At 42.0% G+C, this 25,203-nt stretch overlaps 1 long non-coding RNA gene across 3 annotated transcripts in view; it reads left to right on the plus strand.

Moving 5' to 3' along the window:
- LOC124088890 (uncharacterized) overlaps positions 1–25,203 on the plus strand; it is a 259,076-nt gene that overhangs the window by 64,932 nt on the left and 168,941 nt on the right. For all 3 annotated transcript variants that reach the window (XR_009226172.1, XR_009226170.1, XR_009226171.1), the window contains exon 2: positions 9,135–9,254. This is a non-coding gene — a long non-coding RNA (uncharacterized LOC124088890). The remainder of the gene's footprint in view (positions 1–9,134; positions 9,255–25,203) is intronic.

Here is a 25,203-nt window from a genome sequence, read left to right on the forward strand (position 1 = left end):
TCTCAGCTAAGTTGCTTAGGGCCTTATTAAGTTGCTGAGGCTGGCCTTGAACTTGTGATCCTCATACCTCAACCTCCTGAGCTGCTGGGATTACAGTCATGTGCCACCACACCTGGCTCTATAGAGGTGCTTTATCCCCCCATTTTCTTGGAGGAGGCGGGGCATGGGATAGGTACTATTCTATTTAGGTAGACTGGCAAGGAGAACTATAGATTTAGGGGACTTCCTTAACAATAATTATATTATTTCTATAGTTGATATGGATGTATATATACATACCATACATACACTCATGCATGTAAACACACATATACATACACAACATACACATATGCATGCAAATATATGTATGTGTGTATGTATATGTATGTGTGTATATATATGTATATATATATATATATGTGTGTGTGTGTGTGTGTGTGTGTGTATAAAATCTCCATTCTCATTTAACATGAAATCATATGGAAACGAGACAATGAGGATTTGGAGAAAATGATCCCTCTACTTCTCTGGGTATAGATTTGGAAGGATGAGAAGATTCGTAAGATGTCTTCTCCCCAGAACTGCTAAAAAGAAAGTTTGTAGGAGGGTATTAAAAGGGATATCTCAGTATAGCAATCCTTTAAAAATTTTGTAATATTATAATACTTGCATCCATAAATCCCTTTCACTAACCCCCATTCCTTTGTGTCCTCTTGCCCCTCCTTACCCCGACTCCTGGCAGGAGAGAGCTAAAATAAAACCTGCTAGGAACACCAGTGCTATTACCCAGTGAGAAGAGGTTAACTAAACCTAGGTCCAAAACTCATAGAATAAATGCATTTTATTCATATTGCTCAATTTATTGAAAGAAACAGGTTATTGCCCAAAATCTTTTCCCAAGAAGTTCAAGTCATTTGGCTATCAAAATCAACTTTATCTTTATACTCTAGAGAGAATGATTTCTCCTTCTGACATACATCAAGGGACAGTGAAGAGTCGTGAGGATTTTTGCTTACCCAAGATTAGGAAGCATGGTGCTGGATCATGGGCTGAGACCAAGAAAAACTATGCTCCCCGGCCAGCTGCATGGGTCCTTGTTTTTCAAGAGTGTTACTTTGCAGTGTTACCCTTTAGATGCACAGGAGTTCAGTTGCTGCTCTGGGCTGCTGAGTGGGACCAAAGACCCAAATGGGCCCGTAACAATCTCACACTTAACTAAGTTAATTTAGATGGGAGAAATAGTTCTGGTGTTCTGTTGGACCGAGTAGGGTGACTATTGATAGAAATAATGTCCTGTGTATTTCAAAGAAGTACATATAAATAAAAGATCAATGTTTGAAGATCTAGATATACATATTCCTGGTTTGAACATTATACAACGTATTGGAATATCACATGGTACCCCTTAAATACATATAATTTTAGTACAATTAAAAACTAAACAAATTAAATTTTTAAAACTTTTCAAAAGAAACAGTCAACTGGGAAAGTTGTTTCAATATGACATTCTTTGCTGGTTTCAGGGACCCATTTCCTGACAGAGAATCAACATTTTTTTATACATTTGAGACATTTAGGTACTTTCAAACTTTCTTTTCATGTAAATCTTTGAGAAAAATAGGACATAGGGACATTAGGATAACATGAAAATGATTGAACTTTCAAAATGTTTTGTTTTTCACTACTGTTAACATGAGAAATGATTTGAAATGGCAACTCAGATCAACCTACGGTGACCTTTACCGAGACCTGTCCTTCCCTGGTTAGGATTAGTTATTCTGGGTGTGCCACATCGTCCCTTTTTATGCCAGTAGATTTTGTATGTGTAAACAATCAGTTGTGATCATTCAAGCCCTTATCAATCTTTTTTTTTTTTTTTCCTTTTGCCTAGTGTCAGGTTTTACAAAACTAACCTGTAGTATTTCCTGGATCCTTGACTTCATTTGATTCTTTCCAGAGGAGCCTTGTATACTGCATTGCAGATAAGCACACAAAATGACCTCACTGCAGAGGGAAACCATCTTTCCTAGGTCATAGAATTTCATAATGCTCAGGACTCTGGGGTCTTTTAAACAAAACCATAAAATGTGGGTTAAAGTTCACTCATATCCTATAGTTTAACTTTAAATAAGAAGTACGACATCATTAGTTTCTGCTTCCAAGTAGTTTCATTCTAGACCTATCTGAAAAAAATCTCTAAATTTTTTTGACACCTCTGCTACTGTGATGTGCTCTAATGGCAGCTATGGCTTCCACCCCTCCTCCTGGTCAATGTGTTATGATCAACATTGAGCTTATGCTTTTTATTAACTCAAGTTGACGTAATTTCTTAACTTCCAGAAAAACTCTCTCTCTCCTCATTGGTTGCTCAGTAGTTAACATTTTGGATGGTGATGTCAACTAAGTTGTACTCAGGCATTCAAGAGTGGTCTTCATAACTCTTATTCTAATAATGATGGTGTGAGATGATCTAACAGACCTATGAATAAGAGTTATGAAGACTCTGTGTGCTATTTTTTATTTAAGCAATAATAATAGGCCTCATGTTTCTTAAAAGCACAAATATTAACACAAGCTATTTTTCTCCATTGTTTATACACAATAACACAAATATCCTTTTTTTTAAATGGACAAGGTTAATATGACACATGGTGATTTGGTGAATGTATTGGGGTGATCTGAAAGGAACAAAGTGACAGGTCTGGGCCAAAGAGGTGAGAAATGGAATAGTGATAGATCCAGACTTTCTTGTGACTTGACTCATCATGCTGAAGTAACAGGACATATGCAGCAGCGTAGTACATGGGGGCGGAGCCACAGAAAAACTAAATCCTTCCTTTCCTGGGAAACAGCAGGATTGAGCTGATTCAGGAATATTCAATAAGAATTCGTCCATTGACTAGTATTTGTTGAAGGCTTCCTCTGGACCCAAGGCTGTGGCACATGCTGTGGAAAGTGTGAGATGCAGCAGATGTTTGAAGAATTTACCATCCTGAAAGAAATGACTGTGCACGCCGTTTAGTTGTTCCAGAACATCCCCGAGGAGGACTGTCTTTCAGGACAATGTGCCACAGGGGAGGGGGGGGGGATGTACGCGTGGCTCCTGCCTCCGGGAGCTTGTGGGCTCCTGGAGGATGTGGACTCATAAGCAGGTCATTCCAGGGACACGTGGAATGTATTCTGTGCTGTGGTGACAGGAACCTCGCTAACACGTCCCTGATCGGTGAGAGGCCTAAAGAATTATTTATTTAGCGCCCACCAAAATTATGGACCTTTGCTTTGAAGTCCCAGAGGAAGGAGAGACACATTTTTTTCCTGGAAAAGTGTAGGAATTGGTGAAGTCTTCATTGAGGAGGTGGCATCCAGTCTGCACTGAAAATTAAGTAGAATTTTCTCAGGCTGAGTGAGATGAGGACAGGAGAGAATTCCAAGAGGAGCTGGCATAGAAGGAGGCCTGGGTTTGTGAGAGGATGTGGTGTGTTAGCTGAACAAGGTCTAGTTTGGTTTGGCTGAAATCTATGGGGTATGGAAGGAAATGGAGGAAACAAGGTCAGGAAAATGGCGGGGGGCCAGAATGTGAGAGCCAGGCGGAGGAATCTGTTGTTTGTCCATGTGTTTGTATCTGAAAGGCAATAAAAGGTCATTGCTATTGGACAGGAGGCCTCAAAATAATAACTTGGGCAGTAGAGGAGGAAAGAGATTGAGGAGAAGAAAGATTTTGGCAATGGTTTTCAACTGGGATGAGCAATGTATCATAACAACCTGGGAAGCTTTTGCAAAATACAGAAGCCTTCGCCTTCTACCAAGCTTCCGATGTCCTGTGGGTTAATGGGAATGTAAGCAAGGAAATTTTGAAAAGGCTGGCTAGGTGATGGGCTTCATCCCTCCCTCTGCTCTTGCATTGGTCTAAACAAGAGATGCTCAAATAAGGCTGGGACGGCAGAGATGAGAAAGGATGGACCTATGGATCTGAGAGAGGCATGAGGGTTTGAAATAAGTCGGACAGATTAGAGGCGGGAATGTTGGAGAGGAAACAGGAGAAACATCCAGGTATTTAATTTACAGGACTCAGAGGAGCCCCAGAGGAGGAACAAGGTCTGTGGATAAAATTATGTAGTCTATTTGATACACATAGAACTTGAGGTAGGCAGTTGGTAACATAAGAGGCTGGAATTGAGAAGGGCATAAAAGCATATAAACTGCCAGGCATGGTGGTACATGCCAGCAGCTTGGGAGGCTGAGGCAGGAGAATCATGGGTTCAAAGCCAGCCTCAGCAAAAGCGAGGCACTAAGCAACTCAGTGAGACCCTGTTTTTAAATAAAATACAAAATAGGGCTGGGGATGTGACTCAGTGGTTGAGTGCCCCTGAGTTCAGTGTCCCTGGTACCCCTCCCCGTTCCCCCCCCCCCCCAAAAAAAAGCATATAAAACAGACCAATGAAGCATTAGGAAATAGCCATCAAAGTCATTAAAAGCAGCAAAAAGCAGGAGACAAGGGAGACCTATCTGTGTTGGTTGGAGTAGACAGATAAGTCTTGGAAAAGTAGAATCTGAGTGGTATCTCAAAGCATTAGTGGGATATTCAGTCTGAGAGATGTGGAGGTTAAAAATAGAGAACATTTGCAAAAAGGAATGGATGAGAAAGAAAAAATGCTGTTTCAATAGGACAAGATGATAAAATAAATGACTTAATCATAAAACTAGTGTACTCCCATTTATTCTTTACTTCTAGCAGGATCCATTGTTATTCATAATTTATAGAAGAAGAAATAGGTTCAGAGAGGTTAAATAGATGGCTCAAGTTGTTCCACGTAGAACAGCGTGCCTTGTCCCTTAGCTCCCAGCTCCTGTTCTGATCTGTTGGTTGTGTGCCCTTAAGGCAGTGTTCTTTCTTAATTATTTTCCTATCCCTCCTGGTTAGCATGAAGCCTGAACACAGACTAGATGCTTGGTACATATTTGTTGAATCAAACTACAAATTACCAGGGCTTCTGTGCATAATTATTTCCCATCCACATTTAAGATTAAATATAGAAATGTAATGCTGTCAGACCTCAAAGTTTCTTGAGATCTTCTGATCCAACTGACGCACTTTATAGGGGCAATCAAAACTCAGAGAAAGGAAGAGACTTACCCCAAATCTCCCATCCAGTTATCAGCAGAGCTAAACCAATACACCCATCTCAGTTTCTCAACCAGGATTGTTCTCCCATCCCACTCAATCCAAGAGACCCACATATGAGAAATGTGAGCTAGTCCTCCCTCTTCTGAGCTCTCCCACGTTAGGCAAAGATGGAGAACATGGCGAGGTCTCAGAGGTGATTTGAGAGATGTGAGCTCTATTTTTTCAATTGGCAGTTTCCACATTGAGTAAAAGAAGGCTGACACAGGAATTAGATACAAGAACTAGTGCACAATTCTTCTGAGAAAATAACAATAGCAAGAAGAAGAAATGAAAGGTTGAGGGAGGCAGTAGATTTTCCAGTGAATGAGGACAGGGTGCTGTGGGATCCCCTTTGTCTTGCTTTCTCCTAAGTGTAAAACGGTGTCCTCTCCCTAGGACAGGTGGGAAGACCTCCCAGCAGGAGAGCTGATGAGGACATAATGCAGGCCTGGGGCAGGAGTCCACGCTGGGGTTCCAGACCTCCCCGGGGCTCCCAAGCTTGGTGCTCCCCCAGGGTCCTCATCTGTCAACGAGAGGGTTAGAGGAGATTTCTCTGTCTTGTGTTCGTCACTTGCCCTCTCAACTAAAGCCCTGCTCAAAGCTAATGGGCAAGTGAGGTGGAGAAGTCAGCTGAGGCTGTTCGACACTGTCATGGGTGTTGACTCCTTCAGGGGGGCAGACACGGGTGTGACACCAACAGGAGAGACAGCAGGATCAGTTTAGTTGTTCCAGGACATCTGTGAGTAGAACCATGTGTCAGGCACTGTGCATCATGGCGCAGGCAAGAGGCATTCACACACAGCTCCTGCCCTCAAGGAGCTTACAGTTGCACTGGAGAGGCGGACGCCTAAGCAGGTCATCCAGTGACGGGTGGCACACGCCATGTGTTGTGGTGATGGAGGAGCCTCACCCACCCTTCCCAGGGCTGGGAAAGGTTTACTGAGAAGATGATGGCTAATCTGAATCCAGACTGGAGAATTATTTATTTAGTATCCACTGAAATTGTGTCCCTTTGCTTTGTGCTGGGGATTCAGAGGATGAGGCAAAGTCTGTCTTTGGGGGGCCCATGGTCTAACTTAAGAATTAACAAAATAATTCTTTATCTCCCTGGTATAGTTCATGCCCTGGGTTCCTCTGTGTGTGGTTACAAAACATACCACACACAGAGGAGCTCAGGGCATAAACTGTACCAAGATAGAGATAGAGAATTATCTAGGATCCCAAGCCCACTTCCTTCTGAAGAAGTCTGGCAAGATGACCTACCCAAGCTGTGAGGAGCACTGTGGCTGGAGCCATCTGGAGATGGTCCCTAAAGGTGGGCAGACTCTGGTATTAGAGTAACACCACTGTGTTGGGCTTGTTGGCTCTTCTGGTGCCTTCAGCTGAGCTGCTGGACTCAGTGAGACACCTCTGTGCATAGGAACTGTTGGCTGTGGGGGCTGCTCTCACCTAGTTCCTGTTAGCCCGTCCTCCTGGGCGCAACTCTGATCTGGACTGCCATGTTCTACCTGTCTGCATGTTCTGAGAACGACCATGAATGTGCCTCTCTTATTTATTTATTTAGCGGTGCTAAATCACATCCCTGGCCCCTTTTTAAATATTTTTTTAGAGACAGGTTCTGGCAGAGTTGCTGAGGCTGGCTTTGAACTCACAATCCTCCTGCCTCAGCTTCCTGAGCCACTGGGATTACAGATGTGCACCACTGTGCCTGACCCTGTTTTTGCTATGTTAAAAAATATGTTTTGAATCTTTTATATTTAAAAATTAACATGCCCTGAAATTTGTATTTTTGGTATACAGCTCTATGGATTTAAGTCATGTGTAGATTCATACACTCACCACCAAAAGCAGGATACAGAACATTTATCACTCAGAGCAATTTTTCCCTCTCATTGCTTTATGGTGTGCTTTCCTCTTCTTCCCCATCCCTGCAACCACTGACCTGTTGAGAATGTAATGTATATGGAATTCTGTGAGTGTAACTTTTTTAAAATAATGACTTCTTTATTCCACCTAATACCTCTGAGATTCATCCATGTTGTTGTATGTGTCCACAATTTGTTCTTTTTCATTGCTAAGTAGTACTCCTCGTGTGGCAGCACTGCCCCTGGTTTATCCACTCACAGATTAAAGGACGTTTTGATTTTTCCCAGTTTTACATGATCATAAATAGAATGCTATGAATATCCATGCGCATGTATTTGTATGATTGTAAGTTTTCTTTTCTCTAGGGTGAATACTAAGGAGCAGGATTGCAAGGCCAAACCCTTATTTTAGGTCCCTCCCCACTTTGGAGCCTAGTCTGCCCCACCCCTGGGACTTGTGATCCTGGATCACACTCCTGCCTTTCCTCTTCCTTGAATGAGCTGGTCCTGTCTACCAGTTTTATTTCCATCTCTTCCATCCCACAGCCTTCCTCTTTCTGGCGAGGAACTCCTAGCGCATAATAAAACCGAAGCCCATTTTAATTAGTCTGGGCCTTTTTCGGCTCTGAATTTGCTGTGATTTGGATTATTGCACCAGTATTGTAGTACCCTCTGCTGGCTGATCCACAAAGCTGGCTTCCTGCCTGTGCTCTGAGGGAAACTGAAGGTGCAACGGAGAGAAAGGGAAAGAATTGGGGGAAGGGGAGGAAGGAGTCGTGGCGGACTCCCATTGTGGTGACAGCCTGACAAGGGCCCTTCGTGTATTTGATGCTACACATATAGAGAAACGCTGTAATATTTTTGTGGAGCTCTACAATATTGTACTTGTCTTCTCAATTGTAGGCAAAGATGGGCTGTCTGGAAAGCTGGACTCAGCCTGGAGCCTGTTACCCAGATTGCTATTTTGTAAAGCCTTCCGCATACAAATGACTCAGATCCAAACATTCAGAAATGATCTTGGAGGGCCATCTGGTTCTTGCTGGTTCTAAAGCTTCATTCAGCCTGGGGTGTGGATCCAGTTCAAAAGATAGTGAGGGCTCTTCATGGAGGGTTAGTACGTTCCACTGACCAAGGCTAGAAGCTGGCTCTTAAAAATAGCCAGGGCTGATGCTCTCAGGGCTGGCAGAGGCTGCCTCTCATAGGTCAGTGGACGTCTGACAAGTATCTAATTGATGATAATGCGGTCGAACGGTGGTTTCGAAACACACACACACACACACACACACACACACAATTTTGTATCATCTGAAAACATGTGTTAATTTGTTTGGGTGTCTGAAACAGTCTGGGAATTAGGCTGAACCAGCATGTCAGACAGTGAGGTCTATGGGAGCCTTGTAATCGCCGAGATGTGTCATTTTTAATTTGTGAAGACAATACTGCCAGCCTTGCAGTTTGGATAATGGTGCTGATGGGTTTGCTATTTACACTTGCTGGCCGCTTGCCTTTCTGAGCAAAGGTACGGCTTCAGATTCTGTGGACGAGGGACAGGGTGTGTTCCCTCTCTGGAAGGCCCACAGCTGGAGAAGGGATGGGAGCCTGTGATCTCAGCCTGTGATCTCAGCCTCCGCTCTGGGCGGTGACCAAGTCCAGACAGAGCAGAGAAGGGGCCACTGGGCATCAGGGAACATGGGTTGGAGACAGCCAAACGTATGCAGTGGTGCCACTTGCTTGCCTCACTTTTTGTTTTGATGGGCTCTCTCATCTGGAGGTGGTGTGGGGGAGGGGGATGCGCTTTCTTAAGCATGCGCAGACAGAACCAAATTAGATCCCACAGTAAGACTCTGGAACTCCTTCATTAGTGCTTCATCACACTTGGGATCTAAGGTTACCACAGGCAGGGACTGTATCTTATTTATGTGAGCCCCCAGCCTGGCACAGTATTAAGTATTAAAAAGGAGCTTGTTAAATGCTGTTAAAGGTGTGGCTTTTTAAGGGTTTCAGTATGTCCTAGAAGGCATCAGGGCCTCAGGACATCGGGAGGACCCATATGAATGTTGGGGTCACGGGTCAATCAGAGCACCTTCACCTGGGTCATTTGTCCCTCTTACGTTCTCTCTCAGTGGAGATGCCTGCGTTCCACATCCGATGGTCTCATCTTTCCAAGGCAATGGCCCCCCAGGAAATCTTCACCACGGAAGAGGAGCCCAGACTCCGAGGATCTCCTGGATAAATCACAATTGGTAAGTTCTCAGCAGCAAGTTCGATATTTGTCTCCCAAACCAAACACCTGCAGGGTGCCTCAGTCCTCCTGGCCCTGCCAGAAAGATGAAGCGCACCCCTCTCGAGTTAAAAGCGAAAGTTACTGATTTATGACATTTTCATCTGTCCTATGTACCTACTTGGCGGAGATGAAATGGCATGTTCCATGGCTTCTCTCAGTGGAGAAATGTGACATTTCTGTTTTTTTTGAGCTCCATTGAGGCTGCTGGTCTCCAGGGAGAGACGTGACTGGGCTCTGCAGTCAACTGGTTTTCTTCAACAGGATTTTTCTCTTCTTCGCTCTGGAGATCCTACTTTCACATTGAATGCTAAGATTTGTTGGGTAGTGGGCTTCTCTGGGTCCCTTGCCATATCAGTCAGGACACGAGAGACCTAGGCTGGCTTCTGCTAGATGGTGATGAATAGATCCGTTTTTTGTTTTTTTTTTTTTTAAATTCGTTATTTTTTTAACACAAAAGTCACCACTGAATCCATTTTGAAGTGAAAAACGCAGCCCTGTTAAATGCAATCACATCTGTGTGCTGCTGTCACCACCATCCACAGAAACTTGGTCATCTTGCAAAGCTGAAACTCTGGACCTGTTAAGCAACAATTCCTCCTTCCTACCTCTCCCCAGCTCCGGGCAACCATCTTTCTACTCTCTGTCTCATGAATTTGAACTACCTTCCTTACCTCATTTAAGTGGAATCCTACAATATTTGTTGTTCTGTGACAGATTTACATCACTTATCATAGTGCCCTCCAGGCCCACCCATGTCATAGCACATGTGGAAATTTCCTTCACTTTTTTAGGGCTGAAGAGTGTTTCATTTTGTTTCTCCATTCACAGACACTCAGTTTGCTTCCATCTTTTGGTTATTAACCATAATACTACTGAGAACATGGGTATAAATATTTCTTTGAGTTCCTGATTTCAATTGTTTTTTTTTTTTGGAAGTGAAATTGAGGGATCAGCAAATAATTACATTTCTAATTTGTTGAGCCTCCACCACTATTTTTCATAGAGATTACTTTATTTTACATTTGACAAAGAATCCTAATTCTCCCATGTCCTCATCAAGACTTTTTTTTGTGGGGGTGGGGGTACAGGGATTGAACCCAGGGCTGCTTTACCACTGAGCTACATTCCCAGTCCTTTTAAATTATTTATTTATTTTTATAAGAGCTTTGTAGATACACGCAATCGTTGGGTTCATCTTCACAAAATCATATGTGCGTGGAGATTGACTTCAGTTCATGATCCCCCCTACTTTCCCGTCCAGCCTCTCCCCTGCCCTCTTCTCCTTCCTCTACTTTACTAGGCTTCCTGTAGCTTGTCTATTTATTTATATTTGATTGGCTCTTGTTACTTATGCATACAGGTGAAATTCCCTATGGTATATTTATATATGCACGTCTCATGATTTTTAGAGAATTCACTCTGCATTCCCCCCGGGACCGCACCTCCATTCTGCCTCTGTATCTTCTTCTCTCATCAGCCCTTTTTGTTTTGTTTTTGACTTTTCTGTGATCCATAGCCTGGTGGTCTTTCATTACGTTTTTTATGAGCATTACTTGAATGATTTTGATGTGGAGCGTAGTTTCAGGTCATCCATATTTTGTCAGTCCTTTGTTGCTCTTTGGAGAAGCGTCTCTTCAAGTCAGTTATCCATGTTTGAATCGGGTCTTTTTGTGGCTGTTGTGGCTTAGCTGTTGCAGTTCTTTATATATTTTGGATCCCTTATCAGATAGATGATTTGCAAATGGTCTTCTCCGTTTAGTAGAACAAGGTTTTATATCATCCAGTTCTATCTAGTTTTCCTTTCGTGGCCTGAGCTTTTGATGGCCAAATCCAGTGTCATGACAGGTTCCCTTAAGTTTTCTTCTAAGCGTTTCCTAGTTTCAGGTCTTACTTTTAGGTCTGCTATCTGTTTTGTGTAGTGCCTGTTTCCACTTCTAACACCCCCCTCATGCAGGGCTCCCCTGGAGGAGCACGTGGGCAGCAGCTGCTCCCTGTCGGGTGAGCACTGAGCGTGTATCTGGCACATGGCGAGTGCGCTCAGTCAACCCTTGTTGAATGACACAACTTTATCAGCTCTAACGGGAACAAGACAAGTAACACATTTATAGTGATTTCCCGTCACCATAGTAATTATAGAAGTTCCCCAAATTTCAACTATTGTGAAGACCTGTACAGATATTTTTGAGTTAAAGGATAATGCTATTTTCAAGCGCTTTTTAAACCTTCCATTTACTTCCTTTTCTCTGAGGTTATTTAATGGAACATTTGGGCACCTGTGATGGTAACTGGGCGCTTACCACACCTGGCCCGAGTGCCTGCATGGTGGGCTCCAGCGCACAGCTGGCTGGGTGGTGATGGCAGTGATGTGTAAGGAGATGGTGTCTTTCATCCACACGAGTCCTGTGTTAGTCAACGTTCTGTCACTGTAACCAAATGACCTGACCAGAGCAATTTAGAGCAGGGAAAGGTTTATTCTGACTCACAGTTTCAGAGGTCTCAGTCCACGCTTGGCCCACTCCATAGCTCTGGGCCCAAACTGAGGCAGAACATCATGGCTGAAAGGTGTAGTGAAGGAAAGCAGCTCAGGACAGGGCCACCAGGAAGCAGAGAGAGGGCACCTCTGCCCAGGGACAAAATATAAGCCCCAGAGACCCATCTCCACCAGTCACACCCTACTTGTCTGCAGTCGCTGCCTGGTTCATAAATGTTGGTGGATTAATCCATTGATTCGGCTACAGCTCTCACGATCATGTCACCTCTAAATCCTCTTGCTTGGTCTCACACATGAGCTTTTGGGGACACCTCATATCTAAACCATAACAAGTCCCTAAACTCTGGGGAACCAGTGTGGGAAGCAAGTACTGAATGGTGAACTGCCACCTTAGCTTCATGGCCTCAGGCAAGTGGCCCCACATCTCTGAGCCTCTTCCCATTTTATTTATAAAATAGAGAGGAAGATTCGAGAGTGCACGGGATTCCTCCAAGTTCTAAGCTTATGAAGGTTTAAGTGTTGGAGACAGGGCCATGCAGATAGGAGCTGAGACTCAACCACACCAGACAAAGGCAATTAGCCACAATTTGGCCTCTCAAAGAAAAACTTCCTGCTGCAGAAATGATAGGGAGAGGTGGGCAGAGGGGAGACTGGGGGTCATCTTTGGAGTTATAGTCTTGCTTTTGTCATAAATGCAGGTGGAGAGGAAAGAAGAACTTTGAAAATAAAATGAAATTACTTATGTTCTTATTATCCGTGAGCGGGACATTACATTTCCAGCTATTTTGGTGAACTGTTTTATATGTGGACATGAGTGTGACACAATTTAAATAAGACCACTCTTGGTTACTGCTATAGTTTGGATCTAGAATGTCTCCCAAAGGCCCATGTGTTGAAGGCTTGGTTACTCGCCTGTGGTGCTATCAGGAGGTGGTGGAATCTCTAAGAGGTGGGATCTAGACAGGTGTGATGGCACACACCTTTAATCCCAGCAGCTTGGGAGGCTGAAGCAGGAGGATCCTGAGTTCAAAGCCAGCCTCAGCAATTTAGTGAGGCTGTAAGCACCTTAGCAAGACCCTGTCTCAAAATAAAATATGAAAAAAAAAATGAAAAGAGGTAGGGTCTAGTGGGAGGAAGTTAGGTCATTGGGCACGGCCTTTGAGGAGATATTGGGACATTGGCCCCTCTCTCCTTCTCTCTCTTTGCTTCCTGGCTACAACAAAATGAACAGACTTTTGTCACCATGCACTCCCTACCTTGCAACTGGCCTGAAGCAACATATCCAAGCAACTATAATCCCAAATAAATCTTTACTTCTTGTGAGTTGATTACCTCAGGTGTTTTGTCACAGCAATGAAAAATAGAGTCAACAGTTAAGCTATTACTTAAAGTCATGAATACTATCCCCACCCAAACCCCACACATTCCACATTTTTCCTGGTGAGTTTTAATTGTGTTTGAAAGACAGTTACACCTACCATTTTCTTGATAGATACCTCTGTAAGGGGTGGCTTGTGTTGTGTTCTAGCTTGTGCCATGGCCAGAATCAGACCTTTCTGAGACATAGTACGAAGCTATTTTCATGGAACCAATCAAACAGCAACAACATCATCCAGGAGATCTGTGTTTTGACTTAATTCTTTCCTTCTGAATGAGGGTGGGCAAGTGACTTACCCTTGCTGGGAAAGAGTTTCTATATGTCTAAAAAAGTAAGGATTTTACCTACTATTTCACATAAATGTACAATGTAAATTTTATTTATACAGTAAGTACATTATTTATTACATTGTATTTTCCATCTTTTTGAAAGAGAGGGGAAAAGAGGTTTAACTTTTATTGAGCACCTTCTATGTGGTAGATACTGTGACAAGTGTTTATGTAAGGTATCCTATTAATGCTCAAATGATTCTATGAGGAAGTCCTTGTTAGGCTCATCTTAGGTTGAAATATGGATGTTCGGAGAGGTAAAGTGACCTGTTCAAGGTCACACAGCTAATGCATAGCAGGGTCAGGATTCCAACATATATCTGTTAGATCTAAAGTCAGTGCTCTCTCCTGCTATCAGTGGACTTGGACATTGTGCCAACCTGACACATCTGCACTGATGGGGACCTGTTTCCCCTCCTCCCACTGCTGAAGTTGCTGATAAGCTTCCTTTCTTTAGTGTTTCCAAAACTCTAAGCTCTCAGCCCTTGAGTCTTCTGAATTTTACCTTTGCTGAAGAGCAGACACTACAATTTCCCCTAGAACTTCTGTTTTACAGAAAAAGAAGTGATGCCTAGTCTTCTGAGTGTGGCCGACACTTCCTTCCAAGATACGGATCCCAACACATGTGAGGCTTCCTCCCCGATCACTGGCTTTCAGCCCTTCCCTCTCTTTTCCTGACACACACCCTGCAGCCTTGCTCTGAGTGTGTGTTGATGGTGTCCAGATGCCGGCTCAGGGGCCCCAGATTCACAAAAGGCCTGGTTGACGTCCCTTCTGCATCTGACTTATTTGATGCCAGAGGAGCCAAGGCCAAGGTCTCCGGAGAGAGTCAGGAGAGGGTTGCCTCCTGCAGAGGTTTGGCTGAGCCCCAGCTAATCTCCACAGCTTCTCAGGGACACACCTGCTTGTCTGCCAGCCAGCAGCCTCCTGGCTCCTTTCCCATGGGACGCCGGGGTCAGAGGCCTCCAGAAAGCCTTTTATCTCCCTCCACGCCACCAGCGCCCCCAGCAGCACCTGGGTCTGCACATAAGACTCCCTTTGAGAAGAGGTCAAGATGTTGTCCCTCCAGAATGGGGCTGGGCATCTTTTCCTTCCTTTTGAGGTGGCTTACTTATTCCTGCTTTCTTTTCTTTTCTTTTTTATAAATTGGTGCATTATAATGATACATAATAGTGGGGTTCATTAGGCCGTATTCGTACGTGCACATAACAGAATTTGATCCACCTCATTCCCCAGTATTTCCCCTTCCCACCCCTCCTCCCTCCTGTTCCTTCCTTCTAAGTAAACATTTGATTCAAACTTTATCATGCATAGCTCAGACTTCATCCCTCTGGGGCTCAGCTGATCTATATTCATTTCTGGGCTGCTCAGCTGTGAACACACAGTAGGTGCTCAGTAAATAAAGATGCTGTCTGATTTCCATCTCCTTGTCTGAATCCAGGAGAGATACACCTGTCAAATTTCAATGGGATTCATCATTGCAACGTGACACTAACACGATGTGGAAACGTCAGAGAATTCCCAGTCGTCCCTGTGGAGCTGTGGGAGGTGGAGCTTCTCCCTTCCCTCTTTCCCCAAATGGAATCTTCCTTCTTCATTTTCTCTAGGGTCAGTTAGTGGCTAAATTGACTTGTTTTCCACGAGCACTCTGGTCAAGATGAGTGACCAGATCCTGGTGTTTAGCATGGAGAGATGCCAAGGATTATGTCCTTTCTTTCTCATTTTCTTCCCCCAACCTCTTCTTTTGACTTGTCCCCTTCCCTTCCTCTCTGATTTTCTGTACACAAAATGTAGACATGGGGCTGGGGAGATAGCTCAGTTGGTAAGGTGCTTGCCTTCCATGCGCACGCAAGGCCCTGGGTTCAATCACCAGCACCAAAAAAAAAAAAAAAAAAAATGTAGACATAGATCATTTCTGAAGAGGGTACAATAAATGGTAATTGGGACATGAGTGTGGCTTAAAAATCAAAGTTAAACAGCTGTGATCCTCTCCTCCTCTAAACCCTTTAAGTTTGTAGTTTGACTTTTCCCCTAAATCTACAAGTATTTACTGAGCCCAAGTTCCTGAGCAAAGACTCAGAAACTCCAGCCCCATGGAAACTTTCATTTGTCTGGGAAGACAGTCACGGGAGCTGTAGGATAATTAAATCAACGGATTTCATGGATTGATGTCAATTTGAGTGTTAGGGGGTAAAAAGGAGAATAAAATAAAGCATTAGCTGGTTGGATCATGGTTCAGGTTGTAATATCACAAGCACATTTCATTTATCTTCCCTAAAACCATGCAAGATAGGCAGGCTCACTCCAGTTTATGGATCAGAAAATGGAGGCTCAAAGGCACTGAATAATGTCTGGTAGGTTAACTGTAGCACTGACCTTAAACCAGGTGACATCACTGGTACTTGTGAATCAAGCTGTCACTTGAACCTAGAACAGGATCCCAGCAACCCTGGACTTCCATCCTGGTCAACTGATGCATAAACATGGATGGAAAGGAGGCAAAGAAGTATGCAGAGCTGGTTGCTTTTGATATTTAATACTCTAAGTGATTTTTTTTTTTGTACCAAGGATTGAACCGAGGGGCGCTTAACCTCTGAGCCACATCCCCAGCCCTTTTTGTGTTTTATTTTGAGACAGGGTTGCGCTAAAATGCTTAGGCCTTGCTAAGTTGCTGCAGCTGGCTTTGAACTTGCCATCCTCCTGCCTCAGCCTCCTGAACTGCTGGGATTACAGGCGTGGGCCAACCGTCTGGCTCCAAGGGATTTTCTAAAATGGAGAATGAATGTAGAGATAACTTACCAGTTGATTGCAAATTTTCCCTTTCAGTTTGGACGGTGTGTGTACTGGGATATATGGTAACGTGATGCTGTGGGTTCAGTGACCTCAGCAGACATGTTCTGGCTCTTCCTCCGCCTGCAGCCCCCTCAGGGTCCTTCCAGGGCACTGCAATGCTTTGCATTGTTTCTTTCCTGTTAATATGGATACAAGTGGATCCCTCACACCTCCCTTCCCCGTCAGAGTACACAAACAGCAGTAGACAGACGCTATCTAAGAGACTGTGACTCGGGGCCCATAATATTGTGGTAGAAAGTAGAAAATAAAAGAGCCAGTGCTGAGCACAGGATAATAGCACAAGCGTGAGAGTCAGGAGTGGTAATGGCCCTGGAGATACAGAAATTCTGGGAAAGTAGGGCAGAGACACCATCTGTGGGATCTGGGCAGTAGAGAGTGACTCCAAACAACACAATACGGAGATCTGTTCTACAACACAACAGATAGTAGTAAAGTAATCATTTGGCCTCAACTATGGTCAGACATGCTTTGTTTGAAATGCCACGTTCCCAGGCATGACGACCAGTGCAGCTATGGCTGTAAATGGCAAAGCTATGAATTACCTCTTCCTCCAACTAATTCAAAGTTCAAAAAGTGAGAATACAAATAAATGGTGCTTCTTTTCCTCGCTTGATGAACTCTCCCCAAGACTAGCACCAGGCCCCACACTTACGCCCTCTCATTCCGGTATAATCAGCAGCCATATCAATAAACAGCTGTGTCCCAAGGAGCAGAGAAAGAAACAAAGCTTCGCTGAATGTGTATGTGTGCCAGGCGTGATGTGTGTCACTTGGTCCTCATAACGCTTTAAGGTCAGTATCTTTTTTTTTAAAGATCAAGAGAAGGGTCAGAGAAGTAAAATGACTCGTTCAACATTCCCCAGTGAGAGAGCCAGTATTCTCATTTGGGTCTAGAAAACTTCTAGGTCTGTGCTCTTTCTTCTCCATCTCATTTTCCCAGAGGTGGAAGAAACAATAAATGCATTGCATTTGATCTCAGACCTGCTTTCCAAATATTCATTACCTGGGAATCCTTCTAAAGCCCTTTTGTTGTTATTTCCAGGGATTGAACCCAGGGAAGCTTAACCACTGAGCCACATCCTCAGCCCTTTTTTTATTTTTTATTCTGAGACAGGTCTTGCTAAGTTGCTTAGGGCTTGCTAAATTGATGAGGCTGGCCTTGAACTTGGGATCCTCCTGCCTCAGCCTCCAGAGCTGCTGGGATTTGAGGTATGCTACACAGTGCCTGGCTTCCAGTAAAGATTCTTTTGACCCCAAATGCTTCTCTTTAAGTCTCTGGAAATCTAGAATTAACTAATTAAAACTTTTAAGTACCTGGAATGGTTTTTCTATATTCCAACATTAGTTGAAAGAAACAAAGGAGAGACAAATCAATTAGTTCAAGAATTTAGACAAAGCACTGACTTGTAGAATATACATTTATTTCCATACCATTTATCAGCTTAATCATCTGTACCTTCAACTCTATTGAACTGTGACTGCTAAACTTTAGAATGATAATGAGAGGTGGGACAAGGACATAAATTATTGAAGAGGACCAAAGGAGAGTATAGAAGAAAGAACACTGACTTTGAAAGTCACAGGAGCAGTGGGCTTGATCCTGCACAGCCACATAGCTGAGAGTCTAGGCTAGGGATTCCTTCTAATTCCAGTTTCATCATCTTGATGGTAGGCAAGTAGCACCTCAAAAGGCACTTGGAAGAAGTCAATAGATAATGCATTTATCAATCACCAAACATAGAAGTTGGTGTATTGTTTAATGAATCTTAGGTGTTTTTTTTTTTTTTTCTTCACAAGGCAGAAAAAAATTTTTTCAACCATGAGTAAAACAAAATGGATGTTGGTCATTTAGACTTTTTCTATTTGTATCTCTGGGCAAACATCTGGGAAATGGGTGAGGTTGGTTGTGGAGACTCGGGTCATTTTGCACAGAGAAAGCAGAAGTATTCTAATGATGCAATTTTTTTTTTCATGGAAAGTGGCTCCCTACCTCCTCTATTTTTCTTGCTCCTCTCAGTAATGTGTCTCACCTTGACATATTATATATTGAACAACAACAACAAAACTCATAGAGGTTGAAGCAATTTCCAGTAGAATTCACCAGTTAATTGCTTTAATCCAAAACCCAATTTTCTCTGAGCAAACTTAGCAAAAGGATTCAAATGGTATAGTACAAGATTTGAATCTCTACATCTTTTGCATTTCTCTATAATCCACTGTTGCTGCTTCTGCTCCATACCTACAAAGCTTAAGCACCTTTCAAGACATTTTGTAACTTATTCCCATGAATCCAGACAGGTCAAGTGCACACTGGTGATCCCCATATGATCAAGATCATGAGAAAGACAAAGGCCATGGAAAGCATGTTTAGTTGTATTTGCCAATGAGCCTTGTAAGAGGTAGCTCTGCCTGGCTTTAGATTGGTGTGCAGATCTTGGTTAGAGCTTTATCTGTCACTTATTATATTATGACATTGGGAAAGTGACTTAACTTTTCCTGAGCCTCAATTTATTTATTAATAAAATACCTGGCTCATGCAGGAAGTATTTAATAAATATGTTATTAAATAAAATTAGCTTTCTGTTTATCTTACTGTTAATCTCATTTAGCTACTTTCTGATCTCTTTTGAGACTGAGGTATAATTTATCCTCCACAGACTTAAAATACTTCACACCCACGGTGTTTTCTTCTTGAATTGGCCAGATGGGCACTGAGCTGCTTGAACTGCTTAGAGCTTCTCCATTGGAGACAACAAAATCCTGTGATGTCACCTTGGCTGCCACCATTTGTCTCCCTACCCCTCTTGCTCCTTCTCCCCTCGCATGGAGGATGGCATAGTGCTGATGTCAAGATGGCAGCTTCAGTCAGGACCCCTGAGCACAGAGACCATGTTAGCCATTTACAGTGATTTGTTTCTTACTACAGACGCCACTCTTTAGCATTATTGATCTCCTCTGTCTAAGGAGCCACGTCAGATGCCTTTGACCTGGTTTGTACCAAGAGCAGCCAAGGGGCCGCCAGAGACCATCTGGCATTGCGACTGCATTCGATCCCTCTTAACATCTGCATATATCTTTTTGTTCTGCCTTGAAATGGTCGGTACCATTGCAGGTGGGGTCCAGCATCTACATCCTTTGTGTCATGCTTCTTAATATAGTAACAGCGTCTCTTGGGATCAGACTTTCTTTCTTACATGATTCCTGCCATCTCAGTGATAGAAAGATATTTCAAAGCTTAATATCCAGGAAACTGGCCAATGTAGTTTATGAATGAAGCAAAAAGGGGCTGGAGAAGAAATTATTTAGTTGGTTCATCTAAACAGAAATGACAAGATGAGGGGAGAAAAAGGACTCTAAGCTAAAAGTTGGGATACTCTCTTTTTTCTTTTATCATTTCTTAAAACTCTTCCTGAATTACCTCCTAGAACTTTAATGGGGAATATAAATATTCCTTTATCCTTTAATTTTTAACCATTCAAAGAACAGCTAGAAATATCAGCCTTCCTATTGCTGTTACTCACCAAATTACACTACTCCAGCTGGCCACATCTCTTATTCTGGATGCTGCATGACAATCCAAGTTACCTGCAGTTTGTGTTGTCTCAGACAAATGTCTGTGCTTCTAGAAGGCCATGTGGGGAGAAAAATAAAATCCCTGGGGATGGTAGGCCAGCCCTGCTAGAAATACTTAATTTTCCCCCAAAGAATGAGAGTAACTTGAATTAGTAGTAAATACATTGCAGAAAAGCAGGCTTCTGGTTCTCAGAGAAGGGATCAGTAAAGGCTCTGTCTGCATCATAAAGTAAATCAGAGTTGGGTTGAGAGATTTGCTCTAAAATCTCTGCTCAAGAGAGGTTTTATTTGATTGCTTATGTTAAAATTGTAGTCCTCTAAATTCATCAACTCTATCAAATTTTACTTCTATAAGCTCAATATGCTTTCTCTGTCTCTGTCTTTCTGTGTATATACATGTACATATGTATGCATGCATGTATGTGTGTGTGTGTGTGTGTGTGTGTACCTATGTTTGGGTTTTACTCCAAGTAGGACTAGGGTTATTAAGGTGATGATCCTGTATCAATAATCTCATCTGAATTGTAAAATCCATTTTATTTCAGAACTATCAATGTTATCAAAATTGCTAACTAATCAGTATATTATGGCTCCTCGAAGGTGTAAGACTATCCTCTTGACTATCACTCTGTAACCCTTAGTACAGTTCTCTGTGTGATGTAATCATTTGTTTTTTTGCTAGCATGGCTAGCACCAAGCATCCCAGTACATCACATGTAGTCTGGTGCTTTAACTTGTTGCCATGACAACCTCAATATTCTCCCACAGTAACAGAATTTAAATATGTATCTATGAATTTGAAGAAACAACTATACAACTAGATAAAACCCTAGCCACATCAGTCTGTTTCATCTAACATTCTGGGAAGAGTTCCATAATAACAATTATTGCATATAATCTCATGAGCTGCAATTCATATTTAATCCTTTCTGGTAAAGTACAAAATATTCAAGCTCTTCTGTAGGCAAATGGGCAAATGCCCTGTTATAGTTTGGATACGGATGGTCTCCCAAAAGCTCAGGTTTGAGATGATGCAGCCCTCTTCAGAGATGAAATGATTAGATCATGAACACTGTAATCTGATCAGTAGATTGATTTGTTTGATGGATTAATAATTTAAATGGATTAATGGGTGATAACTGTAGGCAGGTAGGGTGTTGCCAGATGAAATAAGCCACTGGAAGTGTGCATTTAGACCTTTGGGGTTTATATTTTGTTGCTAGTTCCTTGAAATCAAGCTCTCTCTCTCTCTCTGCTTCCTGACTGTCATGAACTGAGCAATTTTTTCCCGCCATGCCCTTCTGCCATGCTGTTCTGCCTCACTTTGGGCCCAGAGCTATGGAATTGGCCAACCATGGATTGAACCTCTGAAACTGTGAGCCAAATTAAACTTTTATAAGTTTCTCTTGGGCAATCTTTCAGTCAAAGTGATGCAAAGCTGACCAAAACATGCACTAGTCAGTCATTTGCTATCCCTTGAATGCCAATATATGCCACTATATTAAATTCATGTATTATCATGCAGTAACAAATAGACCCAGAAATATAAAAATAATTTTTTGACTTGAAGTTTATTTCTCTCTCTTGTAAGAGTCTAATCCTTTGTTTCTGGTGACTTTCTTCAATACAATGATTAAGAAATCACAGGGATCCATCACATAGGATGGAGAGCTTTTTTACTATTCATCAACTTCTGCATTCATCTAGTTGGCAGCTGGCAAAAGGGAGTGTGTTAGTTAGCTTTCTATTACTATAACAAATATTCAAGATGATTGATTTATGAGAAAAAAGTTTCCTTTTGGCTCATAATTTAGAAATTCTAATACATGAAGAGACAGAACCATTGCTCTTAGCTCTCTAGTAGGGGTGCTGGATGACAAAGGTGAAAAGCATGTGACAGAGCAAAACTGCTCACCTCATGGCCAGGAAGCAAAAAAGAGAATGGGAAGAGGTGGGGTTCTACAACCCCGTTGAGGTGCACACCCTCAACCACTGAGGCCCATTCTCTAAGGTCCACCACCTCCCAATAGCCCCTCTCTAGGGACCAATCCTTTAGCACATGGGCCTTTGGGGACACTCAAGGTTTAAACAACAGCAAAGAATATAGAGATATGACATGTTATATAAGCCTCAAAGGGAAATATATCAGTTCCTTTCATTTTTCCATTGGTTAATACTGTGGCTATAGCTGGATGGATATGGAGCTGGAAAATTCAGTCCCCAGCTTGGTGGCAGCTTCCCAACAGCAACTCTGTATTAGGGAAAGAGAACCATTGATAGTTTACTAACTGGCTCTGTCACCACGCAGGCAGACAGAAAGATGAGTAAGACGTGGGGCACACGGGGCAGGGAAAGTCGTGTAAACAGGTGCATGCTCCAGTAAAGGGGGAAGCCCAGGGCCGTGGGGAGCAACTTCTTCTGCTTATTAGGGTTGACAGTGCTGCAGGTACCACATTTAAAAACAGCTGTACCTTGAACTGATAAGAAGAAGAAATATTATACAGTAATTTTGATATAATGAACTTGCTTAAAAGCGTGTGTGTGGGAGTGGGAGTCCTCAGGAGATGGAAATGAAGAGGAATAATTAGATAATACAGTTGTCCCTGTTGGTTCCTAAGCAATCCGCCTGTGTTTCTCCCTCACTCACCACTTGCTTCATCACGAGTTGGTGACCTTGATGAGACTTTTTCAACACAGTATCTTTGGTTCCTTTTAATCTCCTGTCAGTTGCTATCACTGTCAGCTTGACCTACCTCCAGTGAAAAATTCAACTTTCATTTCAGTCTTACCAGGAATGCTGAATTATGAGGAAATGCCAGGATGAGAGGAAGCTACAAACATTATGGACACATTACTTGAGGAGGTCATGCAAGGACAATAAGATATTGTCCTCAACGTTACAGGGACTAAGAAGGTCTGTACTCTGACCTTCTGGATCTGTCTACACTCCGAGTTGACATAACTTGTCACTTGAGCACTGTCTGGTATGGTGCTGATTGCTGCAATATCGCAAGTGGAGATTTTCCTTTCTGGAATAACCGATTAACCGTTTACCAAAAGGTACCAAGACCCAGGATGTAACTTTCATTGGTAGGAGGGCAATGGATGCATCTGCAGTAGTGTAAACAAATATCCAATGAGATAGAAACCATAAAAATGCTTTAAGAGTCATAATTACTTCAATACAAATGAAAAAGGATGCAGATTAACTATTACCAACATGTATGTTAATTTGAAGTTATTATTATTTTTAATAAATTTTAATACTATCCTCCGTCCTATTTATATTGATATAAATCCTTCCATCCTATTTATGTGGATAGTAATTATCTGTCTATCTATATTAATAAAATAGGGAAAATAAATGGGGAATTTCCCTAGTGACATCTATATGAAGCATTTCAACTAACTACTCTTATTTAAGGAAAAACGGAAGTTAGATTGGTGTTGAATGTTTTCAGTGATTCTGTGGGATGCTAGCAGAGATTGAGCTGATTGAAAAAAAAAAAAAACTTTGTTCTCAAGCGTCTGAAATTTAGTTTGGGGGGAGGCTGAACCAACCAACAAAATAATTGACAGAAACATGAATGTAAATGCAGAGTAAACAACCAGAAGAAATTGAGGCAGTTATTCTAATAATTAGACCCAAAACTCTAATCTATAATTGAGGCAGTTATTCTAATAATCGGACCCCAAACTCTAATAATCTATGAATTATTTTTCATACTAACACATTTATGCCACATAACAGTAAATTTTCTCTTTCAATGCTTTTTGAGAAAAAATATAATTTCATGGTTTGATTTGGTTTCCAGATCTTGGCTCTGGAGTCCTGGTTTCTTTGCCCCTCCTTCAGTCTCAAACAGACAGTTTGTCACTTGACAGACTTGAGCCTGAGTTCCCATACATCTATAAATGGGTAAATGAAATGGCACCTGATAGCCTATGCTTTTCTACAGGATTCTACATATGCAATATGTCTTGGATTCTACATATGCAATAAGTTTGTACTTCCTGTTATGACGGTCTTTCCATCCCACATTTGATTGATTGCTTAATGAAGCTTTTCTCTCTTCTACCTAAGGTTCTAGTCTTTCTCTACCTTACTCTTTTCTTCCCAGACTTTAGTCTTTACAGGTTTAGTGCTGGATATTTTTGAAAGAAATTGACTCACTGAGTAGAGAGATTCAAGGTTCTCAACCTCAAAATAGAATAATACTTCCCCAACTCTTCCAATTTATTCGTGTTACCTTGATGATAGGTTGGTTGAATAATTTATTCTTTTTAATGAAGATTTTTCTTCTGTATTTTGATTATTGATGAAATAGATGACTCGATATTTCTAAAGTATGTAGGTCTCCAGAATTACTTGCCTTAACTTTGCCCCAAAGATTCCACTAGAGACAGATATTCCTAAATGATGAATTGTGACTGAAGAGAGTGTGGTCCACAAGGTACAGAGCCAAGCTCCCCAGGCCTGGACAGCACTGAGGACACCGGAAGTGTTTTGGTCAGTGGAGTAGAATTGACCATTGTTAAAGCAATTTCTCCCACATAATGGACAAGCAGCCTTTCCAACTTGGAGGAAACTTTTGAATGAAGTCCACATCATGGAATAACCTTGCCATTTTCCTGCACGGTCACTGAATCATGCTTCACAGTTGTAAGTGATTTTAGGAGTCATTCAGTCTAACTTTCCAACAATTGGCATTCAGGCTCTTATATTAAAGATAAGAAAATGTAGTCATTTTATCTCTCTCCCAACTAATTATATGTTTCAAAAAAGCTTTGAGCAACTAACATTAAGATCAACTAGCTAATGTAGATACTAACCAGAGTTTTAATTATCACGGTAGCAAATTTCCCACATTTAATGTTGATGAGTAATGGCAGACTGTTAACTGCTCTGGTGATAAGAAAGCAGCCTGCAGTTTCAGAAAAGAAAAGCTTCTTCACTATCATATATGTAGCCTTGTAGGTACCTCCCCAAACTGGTAGTGCCCCTACTCTAAATATGTTTGAATATGAATTGATAATCAGTATGAGAAAGAATTGTGAATCTGGATGAAGTACACACATAGCAAAAATGATGATTATATTTCGTTTCTTCTTTTACTTTATATTCTTTCTCCCCTCGATTCCCAATTCTTTTCTTCCCTCCCCCTACTTTTTCCAACACTGGCCTTTTAATAACAATTAAAAATCTCAGCCTATCTTTATCCATTATTATCACACACATTGTAAAATTTTTTTAAGTTAAATCTTTTTATTATTTATATATAACA

The sequence above is a fragment of the Marmota monax genome, unplaced genomic scaffold (assembly GCF_021218885.2).
Source record: "Marmota monax isolate L192 unplaced genomic scaffold, Marmota_monax_Labrador192_F-V1.1 WCK01_AAM20220418_F8-fsc00081, whole genome shotgun sequence".
In the NCBI taxonomy this organism is placed as follows: Eukaryota; Metazoa; Chordata; class Mammalia; order Rodentia; family Sciuridae; genus Marmota; species Marmota monax.